Raw genomic sequence first — 24,370 nt, forward strand, 5'->3', positions numbered from 1 at the left:
GGAGGTGAAATGCAGAAAAACATAACCTGGTGTTGTAAATAGTACATAGGCAAGAGGATAGCAAAGTGGCATGCTTCTTAGCATTTAGCAGGAAGCACTTCTTCTTGAGATGGACTTTGTCAAAGATGGCGACAGTCTTGGGAAATAGCTTCGTAGAAAACGAGAAAAGCACTCCCCGTCGGGGAATCGAACCCCAGTCTCCCGCGTGACAGGCGTGACTACTCACCACTATACTAACGAGGAAGAAGCTGATGAAAGCATGGCAGTATTCGGGCAGACCCATTTACTCTTGGGACCGATAGAATTTTGCCCATTTACACATACGCAGATGTTCTGCCAAAAGAAAAATAGCTTCCACAGATGATATCTTGAGTCATCTAACTGCAAAGTCCAGCTAAAGAAATCTCAAGTCTGACAAATCAGACTTTTTCTCTTTCCCCAAAGGTAAAGCTGCAGTGATTCCTGGGGACAAAGCGCTGTTTGGAGGTGAAATGCAGAAAAACATAACCTGGTGTTGTAAACAGTACATAGGCAAGAGGATAGCAAAGTGGCATGCTTCTTAGCATTTAGCAGGAAGCACTTCTTCTTGAGATGGACTTTGTCAAAGATGGCGACAGTCTTGGGAAATAGCTTCGTAGAAAACGAGAAAAGCACTCCCCGTCGGGGAATCGAACCCCGGTCTCCCGCGTGACTACTCGCCACTATACTAACGAGGAAGAAGCTGATGAAAGCATGGCAGTATTCGGGCAGACCCATTTACTCTTGGGACCGATAGAATTTTGCCCATTTACACATACGCAGATGTTCTGCCAAAAGAAAAATAGCTTCCACAGATGATATCTTGAGTCATCTAACTGCAAAGTCCAGCTAAAGAAATCTCAAGTCTGACAAATCAGACTTTTTCCTTTTCCCCAAAGGTAAAGCTGCAGTGATTCCTGGGGACAAAGCGCTGTTTGGAGGTGAAATGCAGAAAAACATAACCTGGTGTTGTAAACAGTACATAGGCAAGAGGATAGCAAAGTGGCATGCTTCTTAGCATTTAGCAGGAAGCACTTCTTCTTGAGATGGACTTTGTCAAAGATGGCGACAGTCTTGGGAAATAGCTTAGTAGAAAACGAGAAAAGCACTCCCCGTCGGGGAATCGAACCCCGGTCTCCCGCGTGACTACTCGCCACTATACTAACGAGGAAGAAGCTGATGAAAGCATGGCAGTATTCGGGCAGACCCATTTACTCTTGGGACCGATAGAATTTTGCCCATTTACACATACGCAGATGTTCTGCCAAAAGAAAAATAGCTTCCACAGATGATATCTTGAGTCATCTAACTGCAAAGTCCAGCTAAAGAAATCTCAAGTCTGACAAATCAGACTTTTTCCTTTTCCCCAAAGGTAAAGCTGCAGTGATTCCTGGGGACAAAGCGCTGTTTGGAGGTGAAATGCAGAAAAACATAACCTGGTGTTGTAAACAGTACATAGGCAAGAGGATAGCAAAGTGGCATGCTTCTTAGCATTTAGCAGGAAGCACTTCTTCTTGAGATGGACTTTGTCAAAGATGGCGACAGTCTTGGGAAATAGCTTCGTAGAAAACGAGAAAAGCACTCCCCGTTGGGGAATCGAACCCCGGTCTCCCGCGTGACTACTCGCCACTATACTAACGAGGAAGAAGCTGATGAAAGCATGGCAGTATTCGGGCAGACCCATTTACTCTTGGGACCGATAGAATTTTGCCCATTTACACATACGCAGATGTTCTGCCAAAAGAAAAATAGCTTCCACAGATGATATCTTGAGTCATCTAACTGCAAAGTCCAGCTAAAGAAATCTCAAGTCTGACAAATCAGACTTTTTCTCTTTCCCCAAAGGTAAAGCTGCTGTGTTTCCTGGGGACAAAGCGCTGTTTGGAGGTGAAATGCAGAAAAACATAACCTGGTGTTGTAAACAGTACATAGGCAAGAGGATAGCAAATTGGCATGCTTCTTAGCATTTAGCAGGAAGCACTTCTTCTTGAGATGGACTTTGTCAAAGATGGCGACAGTCTTGGGAAATAGCTTAGTAGAAAACGAGAAAAGCACTCCCCGTCGGGGAATCGAACCCCGGTCTCCCACGTGACAGGCGTGACTACTCGCCACTATACTAACGAGGAAGAAGCTGATGAAAGCATGGCAGTATTCGGGCGGACCCATTTACTCTTGGGACCGATAGAATTTTGCCCATTTACACATACGCAGATGTTCTGCCAAAAGAAAAATAGCTTCCACAGATGATATCTTGAGTCATCTAACTGCAAAGTCCAGCTAAAGAAATCTCAAGTCTGACAAATCAGACTTTTTCCTTTTCCCCAAAGGTAAAGCTGCAGTGATTCCTGGGGACAAAGCGCTGTTTGGAGGTGAAATGCAGAAAAACATAACCTGGTGTTGTAAATAGTACATAGGCAAGAGGATAGCAAAGTGGCATGCTTCTTAGCATTTAGCAGGAAGCACTTCTTCTTGAGATGGACTTTGTCAAAGATGGCGACAGTCTTGGGAAATAGCTTCGTAGAAAACGAGAAAAGCACTCCCCGTCGGGGAATCGAACCCCGGTCTCCCGCGTGACAGGCGGGGATACTCACCACTATACTAACGAGGAAGAAACTGATGAAAGCATGGCAGTATTCGGTCAGACCCATTTACTCTTGGGACCGATAGAATTTTGCCCATTTACACATATGCAGATGTTCTGCCAAAAGAAAAATAGCTTCCACAGATGATATCTTGAGTCATCTAACTGCAAAGTCCAGCTAAAGAAATCTCAAGTCTGACAAATCAGACTTTTTCTCTTTCCCCAAAGGTAAAGCTGCAGTGATTCCTGGGGACAAAGCGCTGTTTGGAGGTGAAATGCAGAAAAACATAACCTGGTGTTGTAAACAGTACATAGGCAAGAGGATAGCAAAGTGGCATGCTTCTTAGCATTTAGCAGGAAGCACTTCTTCTTGAGATGGACTTTGTCAAAGATGGCGACAGTCTTGGGAAATAGCTTCGTAGAAAACGAGAAAAGCACTCCCCGTCGGGGAATCGAACCCCGGTCTCCCGCGTGACTACTCGCCACTATACTAACGAGGAAGAAGCTGATGAAAGCATGGCAGTATTCGGGCAGACTCATTTACTCTTGGGACCGATAGAATTTTGCCCATTTACACATACGCAGATGTTCTGCCAAAAGAAAAATAGCTTCCACAGATGATATCTTGAGTCATCTAACTGCAAAGTCCAGCTAAAGAAATCTCAAGTCTGACAAATCAGACTTTTTCTCTTTCCCCAAAGGTAAAGCTGCAGTGATTCCTGGGGACAAAGCGCTGTTTGGAGGTGAAATGCAGAAAAACATAACCTGGTGTTGTAAACAGTACATAGGCAAGAGGATAGCAAAGTGGCATGCTTCTTAGCATTTAGCAGGAAGCACTTCTTCTTGAGATGGACTTTGTCAAAGATGGTGACAGTCTTGGGAAATAGCTTCGTAGAAAACGAGAAAAGCACTCCCCGTCGGGGAATCGAACCCCGGTCTCCCGCGTGACAGGCGTGACTACTCGCCACTATACTAACGAGGAAGAAGCTGATGAAAGCATGGCAGTATTCGGGCGGACCCATTTACTCTTGGGACCGATAGAATTTTGCCCATTTACACATACGCAGATGTTCTGCCAAAAGAAAAATAGCTTCCACAGATGATATCTTGAGTCATCTAACTGCAAAGTCCAGCTAAAGAAATCTCAAGTCTGACAAATCAGACTTTTTCCTTTTCCCCAAAGGTAAAGCTGCAGTGATTCCTGAGGACAAAGCGCTGTTTGGAGGTGAAATGCAGAAAAACATAACCTGGTGTTGTAAATAGTACATAGGCAAGAGGATAGCAAAGTGGCATGCTTCTTAGCATTTAGCAGGAAGCACTTCTTCTTGAGATGGACTTTGTCAAAGATGGCGACAGTCTTGGGAAATAGCTTCGTAGAAAACGAGAAAAGCACTCCCCGTCGGGGAATCGAACCCCAGTCTCCCGCGTGACAGGCGTGACTACTCACCACTATACTAACGAGGAAGAAGCTGATGAAAGCATGGCAGTATTCGGGCAGACCCATTTACTCTTGGGACCGATAGAATTTTGCCCATTTACACATACGCAGATGTTCTGCCAAAAGAAAAATAGCTTCCACAGATGATATCTTGAGTCATCTAACTGCAAAGTCCAGCTAAAGAAATCTCAAGTCTGACAAATCAGACTTTTTCTCTTTCCCCAAAGGTAAAGCTGCAGTGATTCCTGGGGACAAAGCGCTGTTTGGAGGTGAAATGCAGAAAAACATAACCTGGTGTTGTAAACAGTACATAGGCAAGAGGATAGCAAAGTGGCATGCTTCTTAGCATTTAGCAGGAAGCACTTCTTCTTGAGATGGACTTTGTCAAAGATGGCGACAGTCTTGGGAAATAGCTTCGTAGAAAACGAGAAAAGCACTCCCCGTCGGGGAATCGAACCCCGGTCTCCCGCGTGACTACTCGCCACTATACTAACGAGGAAGAAGCTGATGAAAGCATGGCAGTATTCGGGCAGACCCATTTACTCTTGGGACCGATAGAATTTTGCCCATTTACACATACGCAGATGTTCTGCCAAAAGAAAAATAGCTTCCACAGATGATATCTTGAGTCATCTAACTGCAAAGTCCAGCTAAAGAAATCTCAAGTCTGACAAATCAGACTTTTTCCTTTTCCCCAAAGGTAAAGCTGCAGTGATTCCTGGGGACAAAGCGCTGTTTGGAGGTGAAATGCAGAAAAACATAACCTGGTGTTGTAAACAGTACATAGGCAAGAGGATAGCAAAGTGGCATGCTTCTTAGCATTTAGCAGGAAGCACTTCTTCTTGAGATGGACTTTGTCAAAGATGGCGACAGTCTTGGGAAATAGCTTCGTAGAAAACGAGAAAAGCACTCCCCGTTGGGGAATCGAACCCCGGTCTCCCGCGTGACTACTCGCCACTATACTAACGAGGAAGAAGCTGATGAAAGCATGGCAGTATTCGGGCAGACCCATTTACTCTTGGGACCGATAGAATTTTGCCCATTTACACATACGCAGATGTTCTGCCAAAAGAAAAATAGCTTCCACAGATGATATCTTGAGTCATCTAACTGCAAAGTCCAGCTAAAGAAATCTCAAGTCTGACAAATCAGACTTTTTCTCTTTCCCCAAAGGTAAAGCTGCTGTGATTCCTGGGGACAAAGCGCTGTTTGGAGGTGAAATGCAGAAAAACATAACCTGGTGTTGTAAACAGTACATAGGCAAGAGGATAGCAAATTGGCATGCTTCTTACCATTTAGCAGGAAGCACTTCTTCTTGAGATGGACTTTGTCAAAGATGGCGACAGTCTTGGGAAATAGCTTCGTAGAAAACGAGAAAAGCACTCCCCGTCGGGGAATCGAACCCCGGTCTCCCGCGTGACTACTCGCCACTATACTAACGAGGAAGAAGCTGATGAAAGCATGGCAGTATTCGGGCAGACCCATTTACTCTTGGGACCGATAGAATTTTGCCCATTTACACATACGCAGATGTTCTGCCAAAAGAAAAATAGCTTCCACAGATGATATCTTGAGTCATCTAACTGCAAAGTCCAGCTAAAGAAATCTCAAGTCTGACAAATCAGACTTTTTCCTTTTCCCCAAAGGTAAAGCTGCAGTGATTCCTGGGGACAAAGCGCTGTTTGGAGGTGAAATGCAGAAAAACATAACCTGGTGTTGTAAACAGTACATAGGCAAGAGGATAGCAAAGTGGCATGCTTCTTAGCATTTAGCAGGAAGCACTTCTTCTTGAGATGGACTTTGTCAAAGATGGCGACAGTCTTGGGAAATAGCTTCGTAGAAAACGAGAAAAGCACTCCCCGTCGGGGAATCGAACCCCGGTCTCCCGCGTGACTACTCGCCACTATACTAACGAGGAAGAAGCTGATGAAAGCATGGCAGTATTCGGGCAGACCCATTTACTCTTGGGACCGATAGAATTTTGCCCATTTACACATACGCAGATGTTCTGCCAAAAGAAAAATAGCTTCCACAGATGATATCTTGAGTCATCTAACTGCAAAGTCCAGCTAAAGAAATCTCAAGTCTGACAAATCAGACTTTTTCTCTTTCCCCAAAGGTAAAGCTGCTGTGATTCCTGGGGACAAAGCGCTGTTTGGAGGTGAAATGCAGAAAAACATAACCTGGTGTTGTAAACAGTACATAGGCAAGAGGATAGCAAATTGGCATGCTTCTTAGCATTTAGCAGGAAGCACTTCTTCTTGAGATGGACTTTGTCAAAGATGGCGACAGTCTTGGGAAATAGCTTCGTAGAAAACGAGAAAAGCACTCCCCGTCGGGGAATCGAACCCCGGTCTCCCGCGTGACTACTCGCCACTATACTAACGAGGAAGAAGCTGATGAAAGCATGGCAGTATTCGGGCAGACCCATTTACTCTTGGGACCGATAGAATTTTGCCCATTTACACATACGCAGATGTTCTGCCAAAAGAAAAATAGCTTCCACAGATGATATCTTGAGTCATCTAACTGCAAAGTCCAGCTAAAGAAATCTCAAGTCTGACAAATCAGACTTTTTCCTTTTCCCCAAAGGTAAAGCTGCAGTGATTCCTGGGGACAAAGCGCTGTTTGGAGGTGAAATGCAGAAAAACATAACCTGGTGTTGTAAATAGTACATAGGCAAGAGGATAGCAAAGTGGCATGCTTCTTAGCATTTAGCAGGAAGCACTTCTTCTTGAGATGGACTTTGTCAAAGATGGCGACAGTCTTGGGAAATAGCTTCGTAGAAAACGAGAAAAGCAGTCCCCGTCGGGGAATCGAACCCCGGTCTCCCGCATGACAGGCGGGGATACTCACCACTATACTAACGAGGAAGAAGCTGATGAAAGCATGGCAGTATTCGGTCAGACCCATTTACTCTTGGGACCGATAGAATTTTGCCCATTTACACATACGCAGATGTTCTGCCAAAAGAAAAATAGCTTCCACAGATGATATCTTGAGTCATCTAACTGCAAAGTCCAGCTAAAGAAATCTCAAGTCTGACAAATCAGACTTTTTCTCTTTCCCCAAAGGTAAAGCTGCAGTGATTCCTGGGGACAAAGCGCTGTTTGGAGGTGAAATGCAGAAAAACATAACCTGGTGTTGTAAACAGTACATAGGCAAGAGGATAGCAAAGTGGCATGCTTCTTAGCATTAAGCAGGAAGCACTTCTTCTTGAGATGGACTTTGTCAAAGATGGCGACAGTCTTGGGAAATAGCTTCGTAGAAAACGAGAAAAGCACTCCCCGTCGGGGAATCGAACCCCGGTCTCCCGCGTGACAGGCGGGAACACTCACCACTATACTAACGAGGAAGAAGCTGATGAAAGCATGGCAGTATTCGGGCAGACCCATTTACTCTTGGGACCGATAGAATTTTGCCCATTTACACATACGCAGATGTTCTGCCAAAAGAAAAATAGCTTCCACAGATGATATCTTGAGTCATCTAACTGCAAAGTCCAGCTAAAGAAATCTCAAGTCTGACAAATCAGACTTTTTCTCTTTCCCCAAAGGTAAAGCTGCAGTGATTCCTGGGGACAAAGCGCTGTTTGGAGGTGAAATGCAGAAAAACATAACCTGGTGTTGTAAACAGTACATAGGCAAGAGGATAGCAAAGTGGCATGCTTCTTAGCATTTAGCAGGAAGCACTTCTTCTTGAGATGGACTTTGTCAAAGATGGCGACAGTCTTGGGAAATAGCTTCGTAGAAAACGAGAAAAGCACTCCCCGTCGGGGAATCGAACCCCGGTCTCCCGCGTGACTACTCGCCACTATACTAACGAGGAAGAAGCTGATGAAAGCATGGCAGTATTCAGGCAGACCCATTTACTCTTGGGACCGATAGAATTTTGCCCATTTACACATACGCAGATGTTCTGCCAAAAGAAAAATAGCTTCCACAGATGATATCTTGAGTCATCTAACTGCAAAGTCCAGCTAAAGAAATCTCAAGTCTGACAAATCAGACTTTTTCCTTTTCCCCAAAGGTAAAGCTGCAGTGATTCCTGGGGACAAAGCGCTGTTTGGAGGTGAAATGCAGAAAAACATAACCTGGTGTTGTAAATAGTACATAGGCAAGAGGATAGCAAAGTGACATGCTTCTTAGCATTTAGCAGGAAGCACTTCTTCTTGAGATGGACTTTGTCAAAGATGGCGACAGTCTTGGGAAATAGCTTCGTAGAAAACGAGAAAAGCACTCCCCGTCGGGGAATCGAACCCCGGTCTCCCGCGTGACTACTCGCCACTATACTAACGAGGAAGAAGCTGATGAAAGCATGGCAGTATTCGGGCAGACCCATTTACTCTTGGGACCGATAGAATTTTGCCCATTTACACATACGCAGATGTTCTGCCAAAAGAAAAATAGCTTCCACAGATGATATCTTGAGTCATCTAACTGCAAAGTCCAGCTAAAGAAATCTCAAGTCTGACAAATCAGACTTTTTCTCTTTCCCCAAAGGTAAAGCTGCAGTGATTCCTGGGGACAAAGCGCTGTTTGGAGGTGAAATGCAGAAAAACATAACCTGGTGTTGTAAACAGTACATAGGCAAGAGGATAGCAAAGTGGCATGCTTCTTAGCATTTAGCAGGAAGCACTTCTTCTTGAGATGGACTTTGTCAAAGATGGCGACAGTCTTGGGAAATAGCTTCGTAGAAAACGAGAAAAGCAGTCCCCGTCGGGGAATCGAACCCCGGTCTCCCGCATGACAGGCGGGGATACTCACCACTATACTAACGAGGAAAAAGCTGATGAAAGCATGGCAGTATTCGGTCAGACCCATTTACTCTTGGGACCGATAGAATTTTGCCCATTTACACATACGCAGATGTTCTGCCAAAAGAAAAATAGCTTCCACAGATGATATCTTGAGTCATCTAACTGCAAAGTCCAGCTAAAGAAATCTCAAGTCTGACAAATCAGACTTTTTCCTTTTCCCCAAAGGTAAAGCTGCAGTGATTCCTGGGGACAAAGCGCTGTTTGGAGGTGAAATGCAGAAAAACATAACCTGGTGTTGTAAACAGTACATAGGCAAGAGGATAGCAAAGTGGCATGCTTCTTAGCATTTAGCAGGAAGCACTTCTTCTTGAGATGGACTTTGTCAAAGATGGCGACAGTCTTGGGAAATAGCTTCGTAGAAAACGAGAAAAGCACTCCCCGTCGGGGAATCGAACCCCGGTCTCCCGCGTGACTACTCGCCACTATACTAACGAGGAAGAAGCTGATGAAAGCATGGCAGTATTCGGGCAGACCCATTTACTCTTGGGACCGATAGAATTTTGCCCATTTACACATACGCAGATGTTCTGCCAAAAGAAAAATAGCTTCCACAGATGATATCTTGAGTCATCTAACTGCAAAGTCCAGCTAAAGAAATCTCAAGTCTGACAAATCAGACTTTTTCCTTTTCCCCAAAGGTAAACCTGCAGTGATTCCTGGGGACAAAGCGCTGTTTGGAGGTGAAATGCAGAAAAACATAACCTGGTGTTGTAAACAGTACATAGGCAAGAGGATAGCAAAGTGGCATGCTTCTTAGCATTTAGCAGGAAGCACTTCTTCTTGAGATGGACTTTGTCAAAGATGGCGACAGTCTTGGGAAATAGCTTCGTAGAAAACGAGAAAAGCACTCCCCGTTGGGGAATCGAACCCCGGTCTCCCGCGTGACTACTCGCCACTATACTAACGAGGAAGAAGCTGATGAAAGCATGGCAGTATTCGGGCAGACCCATTTACTCTTGGGACCGATAGAATTTTGCCCATTTACACATACGCAGATGTTCTGCCAAAAGAAAAATAGCTTCCACAGATGATATCTTGAGTCATCTAACTGCAAAGTCCAGCTAAAGAAATCTCAAGTCTGACAAATCAGACTTTTTCTCTTTCCCCAAAGGTAAAGCTGCTGTGATTCCTGGGGACAAAGCGCTGTTTGGAGGTGAAATGCAGAAAAACATAACCTGGTGTTGTAAACAGTACATAGGCAAGAGGATAGCAAATTGGCATGCTTCTTAGCATTTAGCAGGAAGCACTTCTTCTTGAGATGGACTTTGTCAAAGATGGCGACAGTCTTGGGAAATAGCTTCGTAGAAAACGAGAAAAGCACTCCCCGTCGGGGAATCGAACCCCGGTCTCCCGCGTGACTACTCGCCACTATACTAACGAGGAAGAAGCTGATGAAAGCATGGCAGTATTCGGGCAGACCCATTTACTCTTGGGACCGATAGAATTTTGCCCATTTACACATACGCAGATGTTCTGCCAAAAGAAAAATAGCTTCCACAGATGATATCTTGAGTCATCTAACTGCAAAGTCCAGCTAAAGAAATCTCAAGTCTGACAAATCAGACTTTTTCCTTTTCCCCAAAGGTAAAGCTGCAGTGATTCCTGGGGACAAAGCGCTGTTTGGAGGTGAAATGCAGAAAAACATAACCTGGTGTTGTAAATAGTACATAGGCAAGAGGATAGCAAAGTGGCATGCTTCTTAGCATTTAGCAGGAAGCACTTCTTCTTGAGATGGACTTTGTCAAAGATGGCGACAGTCTTGGGAAATAGCTTCGTAGAAAACGAGAAAAGCAGTCCCCGTCGGGGAATCGAACCCCGGTCTCCGCATGACAGGCGGGGATACTCACCACTATACTAACGAGGAAGAAGCTGATGAAAGCATGGCAGTATTCGGTCAGACCCATTTACTCTTGGGACCGATAGAATTTTGCCCATTTACACATACGCAGATGTTCTGCCAAAAGAAAAATAGCTTCCACAGATGATATCTTGAGTCATCTAACTGCAAAGTCCAGCTAAAGAAATCTCAAGTCTGACAAATCAGACTTTTTCTCTTTCCCCAAAGGTAAAGCTGCAGTGATTCCTGGGGACAAAGCGCTGTTTGGAGGTGAAATGCAGAAAAACATAACCTGGTGTTGTAAACAGTACATAGGCAAGAGGATAGCAAAGTGGCATGCTTCTTAGCATTAAGCAGGAAGCACTTCTTCTTGAGATGGACTTTGTCAAAGATGGCGACAGTCTTGGGAAATAGCTTCGTAGAAAACGAGAAAAGCACTCCCCGTCGGGGAATCGAACCCCGGTCTCCCGCGTGACAGGCGGGAACACTCACCACTATACTAACGAGGAAGAAGCTGATGAAAGCATGGCAGTATTCGGGCAGACCCATTTACTCTTGGGACCGATAGAATTTTGCCCATTTACACATAAGCAGATGTTCTGCCAAAAGAAAAATAGCTTCCACAGATGATATCTTGAGTCATCTAACTGCAAAGTCCAGCTAAAGAAATCTCAAGTCTGACAAATCAGACTTTTTCTCTTTCCCCAAAGGTAAAGCTGCAGTGATTCCTGGGGACAAAGCGCTGTTTGGAGGTGAAATGCAGAAAAACATAACCTGGTGTTGTAAACAGTACATAGGCAAGAGGATAGCAAAGTGGCATGCTTCTTAGCATTTAGCAGGAAGCACTTCTTCTTGAGATGGACTTTGTCAAAGATGGCGACAGTCTTGGGAAATAGCTTCGTAGAAAACGAGAAAAGCACTCCCCGTCGGGGAATCGAACCCCGGTCTCCCGCGTGACTACTCGCCACTATACTAACGAGGAAGAAGCTGATGAAAGCATGGCAGTATTCAGGCAGACCCATTTACTCTTGGGACCGATAGAATTTTGCCCATTTACACATACGCAGATGTTCTGCCAAAAGAAAAATAGCTTCCACAGATGATATCTTGAGTCATCTAACTGCAAAGTCCAGCTAAAGAAATCTCAAGTCTGACAAATCAGACTTTTTCCTTTTCCCCAAAGGTAAAGCTGCAGTGATTCCTGGGGACAAAGCGCTGTTTGGAGGTGAAATGCAGAAAAACATAACCTGGTGTTGTAAATAGTACATAGGCAAGAGGATAGCAAAGTGACATGCTTCTTAGCATTTAGCAGGAAGCACTTCTTCTTGAGATGGACTTTGTCAAAGATGGCGACAGTCTTGGGAAATAGCTTCGTAGAAAACGAGAAAAGCAGTCCCCGTCGGGGAATCGAACCCCGGTCTCCCGCATGACAGGCGGGGATACTCACCACTATACTAACGAGGAAGAAGCTGATGAAAGCATGGCAGTATTCGGTCAGACCCATTTACTCTTGGGACCGATAGAATTTTGCCCATTTACACATACGCAGATGTTCTGCCAAAAGAAAAATAGCTTCCACAGATGATATCTTGAGTCATCTAACTGCAAAGTCCAGCTAAAGAAATCTCAAGTCTGACAAATCAGACTTTTTCTCTTTCCCCAAAGGTAAAGCTGCAGTGATTCCTGGGGACAAAGCGCTGTTTGGAGGTGAAATGCAGAAAAACATAACCTGGTGTTGTAAACAGTACATAGGCAAGAGGATAGCAAAGTGGCATGCTTCTTAGCATTTAGCAGGAAGCACTTCTTCTTGAGATGGACTTTGTCAAAGATGGCGACAGTCTTGGGAAATAGCTTCGTAGAAAACGAGAAAAGCACTCCCCGTCGGGGAATCGAACCCCGGTCTCCCGCGTGACTACTCGCCACTACACTAATGAGGAAGAAGCTGATGAAAGCATGGCAGTATTCAGGCAGACCCATTTACTCTTGGGACCGATAGAATTTTGCCCATTTACACATACGCAGATGTTCTGCCAAAAGAAAAATAGCTTCCACAGATGATATCTTGAGTCATCTAACTGCAAAGTCCAGCTAAAGAAATCTCAAGTCTGACAAATCAGACTTTTTCTCTTTCCCCAAAGGTAAAGCTGCAGTGATTCCTGGGGACAAAGCGCTGTTTGGAGGTGAAATGCAGAAAAACATAACCTGGTGTTGTAAACAGTACATAGGCAAGAGGATAGCAAAGTGGCATGCTTCTTAGCATTAAGCAGGAAGCACTTCTTCTTGAGATGGACTTTGTCAAAGATGGCGACAGTCTTGGGAAATAGCTTCGTAGAAAACGAGAAAAGCACTCCCCGTCGGGGAATCGAACCCCGGTCTCCCGCGTGACTACTCGCCACTATACTAACGAGGAAGAAGCTGATGAAAGCATGGCAGTATTCAGGCAGACCCATTTACTCTTGGGACCGATAGAATTTTGCCCATTTACACATACGCAGATGTTCTGCCAAAAGAAAAATAGCTTCCACAGATGATATCTTGAGTCATCTAACTGCAAAGTCCAGCTAAAGAAATCTCAAGTCTGACAAATCAGACTTTTTCCTTTTCCCCAAAGGTAAAGCTGCAGTGATTCCTGGGGACAAAGCGCTGTTTGGAGGTGAAATGCAGAAAAACATAACCTGGTGTTGTAAATAGTACATAGGCAAGAGGATAGCAAAGTGACATGCTTCTTAGCATTTAGCAGGAAGCACTTCTTCTTGAGATGGACTTTGTCAAAGATGGCGACAGTCTTGGGAAATAGCTTCGTAGAAAACGAGAAAAGCACTCCCCGTCGGGGAATCGAACCCCGGTCTCCCGCGTGACTACTCGCCACTATACTAACGAGGAAGAAGCTGATGAAAGCATGGCAGTATTCGGGCAGACCCATTTACTCTTGGGACCGATAGAATTTTGCCCATTTACACATACGCAGATGTTCTGCCAAAAGAAAAATAGCTTCCACAGATGATATCTTGAGTCATCTAACTGCAAAGTCCAGCTAAAGAAATCTCAAGTCTGACAAATCAGACTTTTTCTCTTTCCCCAAAGGTAAAGCTGCAGTGATTCCTGGGGACAAAGCGCTGTTTGGAGGTGAAATGCAGAAAAACATAACCTGGTGTTGTAAACAGTACATAGGCAAGAGGATAGCAAAGTGGCATGCTTCTTAGCATTTAGCAGGAAGCACTTCTTCTTGAGATGGACTTTGTCAAAGATGGCGACAGTCTTGGGAAATAGCTTCGTAGAAAACGAGAAAAGCAGTCCCCGTCGGGGAATCGAACCCCGGTCTCCCGCATGACAGGCGGGGATACTCACCACTATACTAACGAGGAAGAAGCTGATGAAAGCATGGCAGTATTCGGTCAGACCCATTTACTCTTGGGACCGATAGAATTTTGCCCATTTACACATACGCAGATGTTCTGCCAAAAGAAAAATAGCTTCCACAGATGATATCTTGAGTCATCTAACTGCAAAGTCCAGCTAAAGAAATCTCAAGTCTGACAAATCAGACTTTTTCTCTTTCCCCAAAGGTAAAGCTGCAGTGATTCCTGGGGACAAAGCGCTGTTTGGAGGTGAAATGCAGAAAAACATAACCTGGTGTTGTAAACAGTACATAGGCAAGAGGATAGCAAAGTGGCATGCTTCTTAGCATTAAGCAGGAAGCACTTCTTCTTGAGATGGACTTTGTCAAAGATGGCGACAGTCTTGGGAAATAGCTTCGTAGAAAACGAGAAAAGCACTCCCCGTCGGGGAATCGAACCCCGGTCTCCCGCGTGACAGGTGGGAACACTCACCACTATACTAACGAGGAAGAAGCTGATGAAAGCATGGCAGTATTCGGGCAGACCCATTTACTCTTGGGACCGATAGAATTTTGCCCATTTACACATACGCAGATGTTCTGCCAAAAGAAAAATAGCTTCCACAGATGATATCTTGAGTCATCTAACTGCAAAGTCCAGCTAAAGAAATCTCAAGTCTGACAAATCAGACTTTTTCCTTTTCCCCAAAGGTAAAGCTGCAGTGATTCCTGGGGACAAAGCGCTGTTTGGAGGTGAAATGCAGAAAAACATAACCTGGTGTTGTAAACAGTACATAGGCAAGAGGATAGCAAAGTGGCATGCTTCTTAGCATTTAGCAGGAAGCACTTCTTCTTGAGATGGACTTTGTCAAAGATGGCGACAGTCTTGGGAAATAGCTTAGTAGAAAACGAGAAAAGCACTCCCCGTCGGGGAATCGAACCCCGGTCTCCCGCGTGACTACTCGCCACTATACTAACGAGGAAGAAGCTGATGAAAGCATGGCAGTATTCGGGCAGACCCATTTACTCTTGGGACCGATAGAATTTTGCCCATTTACACATACGCAGATGTTCTGCCAAAAGAAAAATAGCTTCCACAGATGATATCTTGAGTCATCTAACTGCAAAGTCCAGCTAAAGAAATCTCAAGTCTGACAAATCAGACTTTTTCCTTTTCCCCAAAGGTAAAGCTGCAGTGATTCCTGGGGACAAAGCGCTGTTTGGAGGTGAAATGCAGAAAAACATAACCTGGTGTTGTAAACAGTACATAGGCAAGAGGATAGCAAAGTGGCATGCTTCTTAGCATTTAGCAGGAAGCACTTCTTCTTGAGATGGACTTTGTCAAAGATGGCGACAGTCTTGGGAAATAGCTTCGTAGAAAACGAGAAAAGCACTCCCCGTTGGGGAATCGAACCCCGGTCTCCCGCGTGACTACTCGCCACTATACTAACGAGGAAGAAGCTGATGAAAGCATGGCAGTATTCGGGCAGACCCATTTACTCTTGGGACCGATAGAATTTTGCCCATTTACACATACGCAGATGTTCTGCCAAAAGAAAAATAGCTTCCACAGATGATATCTTGAGTCATCTAACTGCAAAGTCCAGCTAAAGAAATCTCAAGTCTGACAAATCAGACTTTTTCTCTTTCCCCAAAGGTAAAGCTGCTGTGTTTCCTGGGGACAAAGCGCTGTTTGGAGGTGAAATGCAGAAAAACATAACCTGGTGTTGTAAACAGTACATAGGCAAGAGGATAGCAAATTGGCATGCTTCTTAGCATTTAGCAGGAAGCACTTCTTCTTGAGATGGACTTTGTCAAAGATGGCGACAGTCTTGGGAAATAGCTTCGTAGAAAACGAGAAAAGCACTCCCCGTCGGGGAATCGAACCCCGGTCTCCCGCGTGACTACTCGCCACTATACTAACGAGGAAGAAGCTGATGAAAGCATGGCAGTATTCAGGCAGACCCATTTACTCTTGGGACCGATAGAATTTTGCCCATTTACACATACGCAGATGTTCTGCCAAAAGAAAAATAGCTTCCACAGATGATATCTTGAGTCATCTAACTGCAAAGTCCAGCTAAAGAAATCTCAAGTCTGACAAATCAGACTTTTTCCTTTTCCCCAAAGGTAAAGCTGCAGTGATTCCTGGGGACAAAGCGCTGTTTGGAGGTGAAATGCAGAAAAACATAACCTGGTGTTGTAAATAGTACATAGGCAAGAGGATAGCAAAGTGACATGCTTCTTAGCATTTAGCAGGAAGCACTTCTTCTTGAGATGGACTTTGTCAAAGATGGCGACAGTCTTGGGAAATAGCTTCGTAGAAAACGAGAAAAGCAGTCCCCGTCGGGGAATCGAACCCCGGTCTCCCGCATGACAGGCGGGGATACTCACCACTATACTAACGAGGAAGAAGCTGATGAAAGCATGGCAGTATTCGGTCAGACCCATTTACTCTTGGGACCGATAGAATTTTGCCCATTTACACATACGCAGATGTTCTGCCAAAAGAAAAATAGCTTCCACAGATGATATCTTGAGTCATCTAACTGCAAAGTCCAGCTAAAGAAATCTCAAGTCTGACAAATCAGACTTTTTCTCTTTCCCCAAAGGTAAAGCTGCAGTGATTCCTGGGGACAAAGCGCTGTTTGGAGGTGAAATGCAGAAAAACATAACCTGGTGTTGTAAACAGTACATAGGCAAGAGGATAGCAAAGTGGCATGCTTCTTAGCATTTAGCAGGAAGCACTTCTTCTTGAGATGGACTTTGTCAAAGATGGCGACAGTCTTGGGAAATAGCTTCGTAGAAAACGAGAAAAGCACTCCCCGTCGGGGAATCGAACCCCGGTCTCCCGCGTGACTACTCGCCACTATACTAATGAGGAAGAAGCTGATGAAAGCATGGCAGTATTCAGGCAGACCCATTTACTCTTGGGACCGATAGAATTTTGCCCATTTACACATACGCAGATGTTCTGCCAAAAGAAAAATAGCTTCCACAGATGATATCTTGAGTCATCTAACTGCAAAGTCCAGCTAAAGAAATCTCAAGTCTGACAAATCAGACTTTTTCTCTTTCCCCAAAGGTAAAGCTGCAGTGATTCCTGGGGACAAAGCGCTGTTTGGAGGTGAAATGCAGAAAAACATAACCTGGTGTTGTAAACAGTACATAGGCAAGAGGATAGCAAAGTGGCATGCTTCTTAGCATTAAGCAGGAAGCACTTCTTCTTGAGATGGACTTTGTCAAAGATGGCGACAGTCTTGGGAAATAGCTTCGTAGAAAACGAGAAAAGCACTCCCCGTCGGGGAATCGAACCCCGGTCTCCCGCGTGACTACTCGCCACTATACTAACGAGGAAGAAGCTGATGAAAGCATGGCAGTATTCAGGCAGACCCATTTACTCTTGGGACCGATAGAATTTTGCCCATTTACACATACGCAGATGTTCTGCCAAAAGAAAAATAGCTTCCACAGATGATATCTTGAGTCATCTAACTGCAAAGTCCAGCTAAAGAAATCTCAAGTCTGACAAATCAGACTTTTTCCTTTTCCCCAAAGGTAAAGCTGCAGTGATTCCTGGGGACAAAGCGCTGTTTGGAGGTGAAATGCAGAAAAACATAACCTGGTGTTGTAAATAGTACATAGGCAAGAGGATAGCAAAGTGACATGCTTCTTAGCATTTAGCAGGAAGCACTTCTTCTTGAGATGGACTTTGTCAAAGATGGCGACAGTCTTGGGAAATAGCTTCGTAGAAAACGAGAAAAGCACTCCCCGTCGGGGAATCGAACCCCGGTCTCCCGCGTGACTACTCGCCACTATACTAACGAGGAAGAAGCTGATGAAAGCATGGCAGTATTCGGGCAGACCCATTTACTCTTGGGACCGATAGAATTTTGCCCATTTACACATACGCAGATGTTCTGCCAAAAGAAAAATAGCTTCCACAGATGATATCTTGAGTCATCTAACTGCAAAGTCCAGCTAAAGAAATCTCAAGTCTGACAAATCAGACTTTTTCTCTTTCCCCAAAGGTAAAGCTGCAGTGATTCCTGGGGACAAAGCGCTGTTTGGAGGTGAAATGCAGAAAAACATAACCTGGTGTTGTAAACAGTACATAGGCAAGAGGATAGCAAAGTGGCATGCTTCTTAGCATTTAGCAGGAAGCACTTCTTCTTGAGATGGACTTTGTCAAAGATGGCGACAGTCTTGGGAAATAGCTTCGTAGAAAACGAGAAAAGCAGTCCCCGTCGGGGAATCGAACCCCGGTCTCCCGCATGACAGGCGGGGATACTCACCACTATACTAACGAGGAAGAAGCTGATGAAAGCATGGCAGTATTCGGTCAGACCCATTTACTCTTGGGACCGATAGAATTTTGCCCATTTACACATACGCAGATGTTCTGCCAAAAGAAAAATAGCTTCCACAGATGATATCTTGAGTCATCTAACTGCAAAGTCCAGCTAAAGAAATCTCAAGTCTGACAAATCAGACTTTTTCTCTTTCCCCAAAGGTAAAGCTGCAGTGATTCCTGGGGACAAAGCGCTGTTTGGAGGTGAAATGCAGAAAAACATAACCTGGTGTTGTAAACAGTACATAGGCAAGAGGATAGCAAAGTGGCATGCTTCTTAGCATTAAGCAGGAAGCACTTCTTCTTGAGATGGACTTTGTCAAAGATGGCGACAGTCTTGGGAAATAGCTTCGTAGAAAACGAGAAAAGCACTCCCCGTCGGGGAATCGAACCCCGGTCTCCCGCGTGACAGGTGGGAACACTCACCACTATACTAACGAGGAAGAAGCTGATGAAAGCATGGCAGTATTCGGGCAGACCCATTTACTCTTGGGACCGATAGAATTTTGCCCATTTACACATACGCAGATGTTCTGCCAAAAGAAAAATAGCTTCCACAGATGATATCTTGAGTCATCTAACTGCAAAGTCCAGCTAAAGAAATCTCAAGTCTGACAAATCAGACTTTTTCCTTTTCCCCAAAGGTAAAGCTGCAGTGATTCCTGGGGACAAAGCGCTGTTTGGAGGTGAAATGCAGAAAAACATAACCTGGTGTTGTAAACAGTACATAGGCAAGAGGATAGCAAAGTGGCATGCTTCTTAGCATTTAGCAGGAAGCACTTCTTCTTGAGATGGACTTTGTCAAAGATGGCGACAGTCTTGGGAAATAGCTTAGTAGAAAACGAGAAAAGCACTCCCCGTCGGGGAATCGAACCCCGGTCTCCCGCGTGACTACTCGCCACTATACTAACGAGGAAGAAGCTGATGAAAGCATGGCAGTATTCGGGCAGACCCATTTACTCTTGGGACCGATAGAATTTTGCCCATTTACACATACGCAGATGTTCTGCCAAAAGAAAAATAGCTTCCACAGATGATATCTTGAGTCATCTAACTGCAAAGTCCAGCTAAAGAAATCTCAAGTCTGACAAATCAGACTTTTTCCTTTTCCCCAAAGGTAAAGCTGCAGTGATTCCTGGGGACAAAGCGCTGTTTGGAGGTGAAATGCAGAAAAACATAACCTGGTGTTGTAAACAGTACATAGGCAAGAGGATAGCAAAGTGGCATGCTTCTTAGCATTTAGCAGGAAGCACTTCTTCTTGAGATGGACTTTGTCAAAGATGGCGACAGTCTTGGGAAATAGCTTCGTAGAAAACGAGAAAAGCACTCCCCGTTGGGGAATCGAACCCCGGTCTCCCGCGTGACTACTCGCCACTATACTAACGAGGAAGAAGCTGATGAAAGCATGGCAGTATTCGGGCAGACCCATTTACTCTTGGGACCGATAGAATTTTGCCCATTTACACATACGCAGATGTTCTGCCAAAAGAAAAATAGCTTCCACAGATGATATCTTGAGTCATCTAACTGCAAAGTCCAGCTAAAGAAATCTCAAGTCTGACAAATCAGACTTTTTCTCTTTCCCCAAAGGTAAAGCTGCTGTGTTTCCTGGGGACAAAGCGCTGTTTGGAGGTGAAATGCAGAAAAACATAACCTGGTGTTGTAAACAGTACATAGGCAAGAGGATAGCAAATTGGCATGCTTCTTAGCATTTAGCAGGAAGCACTTCTTCTTGAGATGGACTTTGTCAAAGATGGCGACAGTCTTGGGAAATAGCTTAGTAGAAAACGAGAAAAGCACTCCCCGTCGGGGAATCGAACCCCGGTCTCCCACGTGACAGGCGTGACTACTCGCCACTATACTAACGAGGAAGAAGCTGATGAAAGCATGGCAGTATTCGGGCGGACCCATTTACTCTTGGGACCGATAGAATTTTGCCCATTTACACATACGCAGATGTTCTGCCAAAAGAAAAATAGCTTCCACAGATGATATCTTGAGTCATCTAACTGCAAAGTCCAGCTAAAGAAATCTCAAGTCTGACAAATCAGACTTTTTCCTTTTCCCCAAAGGTAAAGCTGCAGTGATTCCTGGGGACAAAGCGCTGTTTGGAGGTGAAATGCAGAAAAACATAACCTGGTGTTGTAAATAGTACATAGGCAAGAGGATAGCAAAGTGGCATGCTTCTTAGCATTTAGCAGGAAGCACTTCTTCTTGAGATGGACTTTGTCAAAGATGGCGACAGTCTTGGGAAATAGCTTCGTAGAAAACGAGAAAAGCACTCCCCGTCGGGGAATCGAACCCCGGTCTCCCGCGTGACAGGCGGGGATACTCACCACTATACTAACGAGGAAGAAACTGATGAAAGCATGGCAGTATTCGGTCAGACCCATTTACTCTTGGGACCGATAGAATTTTGCCCATTTACACATACGCAGATGTTCTGCCAAAAGAAAAATAGCTTCCACAGATGATATCTTGAGTCATCTAACTGCAAAGTCCAGCTAAAGAAATCTCAAGTCTGACAAATCAGACTTTTTCTCTTTCCCCAAAGGTAAAGCTGCAGTGATTCCTGGGGACAAAGCGCTGTTTGGAGGTGAAATGCAGAAAAACATAACCTGGTGTTGTAAACAGTACATAGGCAAGAGGATAGCAAAGTGGCATGCTTCTTAGCATTAAGCAGGAAGCACTTCTTCTTGAGATGGACTTTGTCAAAGATGGCGACAGTCTTGGGAAATAGCTTCGTAGAAAACGAGAAAAGCACTCCCCGTCGGGGAATCGAACCCCGGTCTCCCGCGTGACTACTCGCCACTATACTAACGAGGAAGAAGCTGATGAAAGCATGGCAGTATTCGGGCAGACCCATTTACTCTTGGGACCGATAGAATTTTGCCCATTTACACATACGCAGATGTTCTGCCAAAAGAAAAATAGCTTCCACAGATGATATCTTGAGTCATCTAACTGCAAAGTCCAGCTAAAGAAATCTCAAGTCTGACAAATCAGACTTTTTCCTTTTCCCCAAAGGTAAAGCTGCAGTGATTCCTGGGGACAAAGCGCTGTTTGGAGGTGAAATGCAGAAAAACATAACCTGGTGTTGTAAACAGTACATAGGCAAGAGGATAGCAAAGTGGCATGCTTCTTAGCATTTAGCAGGAAGCACTTCTTCTTGAGATGGACTTTGTCAAAGATGGCGACAGTCTTGGGAAATAGCTTAGTAGAAAACGAGAAAAGCACTCCCCGTCGGGGAATCGAACCCCGGTCTCCCGCGTGACTACTCGCCACTATACTAACGAGGAAGAAGCTGATGAAAGCATGGCAGTATTCGGGCAGACCCATTTACTCTTGGGACCGATAGAATTTTGCCCATTTACACATACGCAGATGTTCTGCCAAAAGAAAAATAGCTTCCACAGATGATATCTTGAGTCATCTAACTGCAAAGTCCAGCTAAAGAAATCTCAAGTCTGACAAATCAGACTTTTTCCTTTTCCCCAAAGGTAAAGCTGCAGTGATTCCTGGGGACAAAGCGCTGTTTGGAGGTGAAATGCAGAAAAACATAACCTGGTGTTGTAAACAGTACATAGGCAAGAGGATAGCAAAGTGGCATGCTTCTTAGCATTTAGCAGGAAGCACTTCTTCTTGAGATGGACTTTGTCAAAGATGGCGACAGTCTTGGGAAATAGCTTCGTAGAAAACGAGAAAAGCACTCCCCGTTGGGGAATCGAACCCCGGTCTCCCGCGTGACTACTCGCCACTATACTAACGAGGAAGAAGCTGATGAAAGCATGGCAGTATTCGGGCAGACCCATTTACTCTTGGGACCGATAGAATTTTGCCCATTTACACATACGCAGATGTTCTGCCAAAAGAAAAATAGCTTCCACAGATGATATCTTGAGTCATCTAACTGCAAAGTCCAGCTAAAGAAATCTCAAGTCTGACAAATCAGACTTTTTCTCTTTCCCCAAAGGTAAAGCTGCTGTGTTTCCTGGGGACAAAGCGCTGTTTGGAGGTGAAATGCAGAAAAACATAACCTGGTGTTGTAAACAGTACATAGGCAAGAGGATAGCAAATTGGCATGCTTCTTAGCATTTAGCAGGAAGCACTTCTTCTTGAGATGGACTTTGTCAAAGATGGCGACAGTCTTGGGAAATAGCTTAGTAGAAAACGAGAAAAGCACTCCCCGTCGGGGAATCGAACCCCGGTCTCCCACGTGACAGGCGTGACTACTCGCCACTATACTAACGAGGAAGAAGCTGATGAAAGCATGGCAGTATTCGGGCGGACCCATTTACTCTTGGGACCGATAGAATTTTGCCCATTTACACATACGCAGATGTTCTGCCAAAAGAAAAATAGCTTCCACAGATGATATCTTGAGTCATCTAACTGCAAAGTCCAGCTAAAGAAATCTCAAGTCTGACAAATCAGACTTTTTCCTTTTCCCCAAAGGTAAAGCTGCAGTGATTCCTGGGGACAAAGCGCTGTTTGGAGGTGAAATGCAGAAAAACATAACCTGGTGTTGTAAATAGTACATAGGCAAGAGGATAGCAAAGTGGCATGCTTCTTAGCATTTAGCAGGAAGCACTTCTTCTTGAGATGGACTTTGTCAAAGATGGCGACAGTCTTGGGAAATAGCTTCGTAGAAAACGAGAAAAGCACTCCCCGTCGGGGAATCGAACCCCGGTCTCCCGCGTGACAGGCGGGGATACTCACCACTATACTAACGAGGAAGAAACTGATGAAAGCATGGCAGTATTCGGTCAGACCCATTTACTCTTGGGACCGATAGAATTTTGCCCATTTACACATACGCAGATGTTCTGCCAAAAGAAAAATAGCTTCCACAGATGATATCTTGAGTCATCTAACTGCAAAGTCCAGCTAAAGAAATCTCAAGTCTGACAAATCAGACTTTTTCTCTTTCCCCAAAGGTAAAGCTGCAGTGATTCCTGGGGACAAAGCGCTGTTTGGAGGTGAAATGCAGAAAAACATAACCTGGTGTTGTAAACAGTACATAGGCAAGAGGATAGCAAAGTGGCATGCTTCTTAGCATTAAGCAGGAAGCACTTCTTCTTGAGATGGACTTTGTCAAAGATGGCGACAGTCTTGGGAAATAGCTTCGTAGAAAACGAGAAAAGCACTCCCCGTCGGGGAATCGAACCCCGGTCTCCCGCGTGACTACTCGCCACTATACTAACGAGGAAGAAGCTGATGAAAGCATGGCAGTATTCGGGCAGACCCATTTACTCTTGGGACCGATAGAATTTTGCCCATTTACACATACGCAGATGTTCTGCCAAAAGAAAAATAGCTTCCACAGATGATATCTTGAGTCATCTAACTGCAAAGTCCAGCTAAAGAAATCTCAAGTCTGACAAATCAGACTTTTTCCTTTTCCCCAAAGGTAAAGCTGCAGTGATTCCTGGGGACAAAGCGCTGTTTGGAGGTGAAATGCAGAAAAACATAACCTGGTGTTGTAAACAGTACATAGGCAAGAGGATAGCAAAGTGGCATGCTTCTTAGCATTTAGCAGGAAGCACTTCTTCTTGAGATGGACTTTGTCAAAGATGGCGACAGTCTTGGGAAATAGCTTCGTAGAAAACGAGAAAAGCACTCCCCGTTGGGGAATCGAACCCCGGTCTCCCGCGTGACTACTCGCCACTATACTAACGAGGAAGAAGCTGATGAAAGCATGGCAGTATTCGGGCAGACCCATTTACTCTTGGGACCGATAGAATTTTGCCCATTTACACATACGCAGATGTTCTGCCAAAAGAAAAATAGCTTCCACAGATGATATCTTGAGTCATCTAACTGCAAAGTCCAGCTAAAGAAATCTCAAGTCTGACAAATCAGACTTTTTCTCTTTCCCCAAAGGTAAAGCTGCTGTGTTTCCTGGGGACAAAGCGCTGTTTGGAGGTGAAATGCAGAAAAACATAACCTGGTGTTGTAAACAGTACATAGGCAAGAGGATAGCAAATTG

General features: G+C 44.6%; 3 non-coding genes across 3 annotated transcripts; all 3 read right to left on the reverse strand.

Annotated features, from left to right (window-relative positions):
• Nucleotides 1-2,554: 2,554 nt before the first annotated feature.
• TRNAD-GUC (transfer RNA aspartic acid (anticodon GUC)) lies at nt 2,555-2,626 on the reverse strand. Its single transcript has one exon. It is a non-coding gene; the product is annotated as a tRNA-Asp (tRNA).
• An 18,036-nt stretch (nt 2,627-20,662) lies between these two features.
• Nucleotides 20,663-20,734, reverse strand: TRNAD-GUC (transfer RNA aspartic acid (anticodon GUC)). Its single transcript has one exon. It is a non-coding gene; the product is annotated as a tRNA-Asp (tRNA).
• A 2,311-nt stretch (nt 20,735-23,045) lies between these two features.
• TRNAD-GUC (transfer RNA aspartic acid (anticodon GUC)) lies at nt 23,046-23,117 on the reverse strand. Its single transcript has one exon. It is a non-coding gene; the product is annotated as a tRNA-Asp (tRNA).
• Nucleotides 23,118-24,370: the final 1,253 nt, after the last annotated feature.

This window comes from Eleutherodactylus coqui, chromosome 11, assembly GCF_035609145.1.
Source record: "Eleutherodactylus coqui strain aEleCoq1 chromosome 11, aEleCoq1.hap1, whole genome shotgun sequence".
Lineage (NCBI taxonomy): Eukaryota > Metazoa > Chordata > Amphibia > Anura > Eleutherodactylidae > Eleutherodactylus > Eleutherodactylus coqui.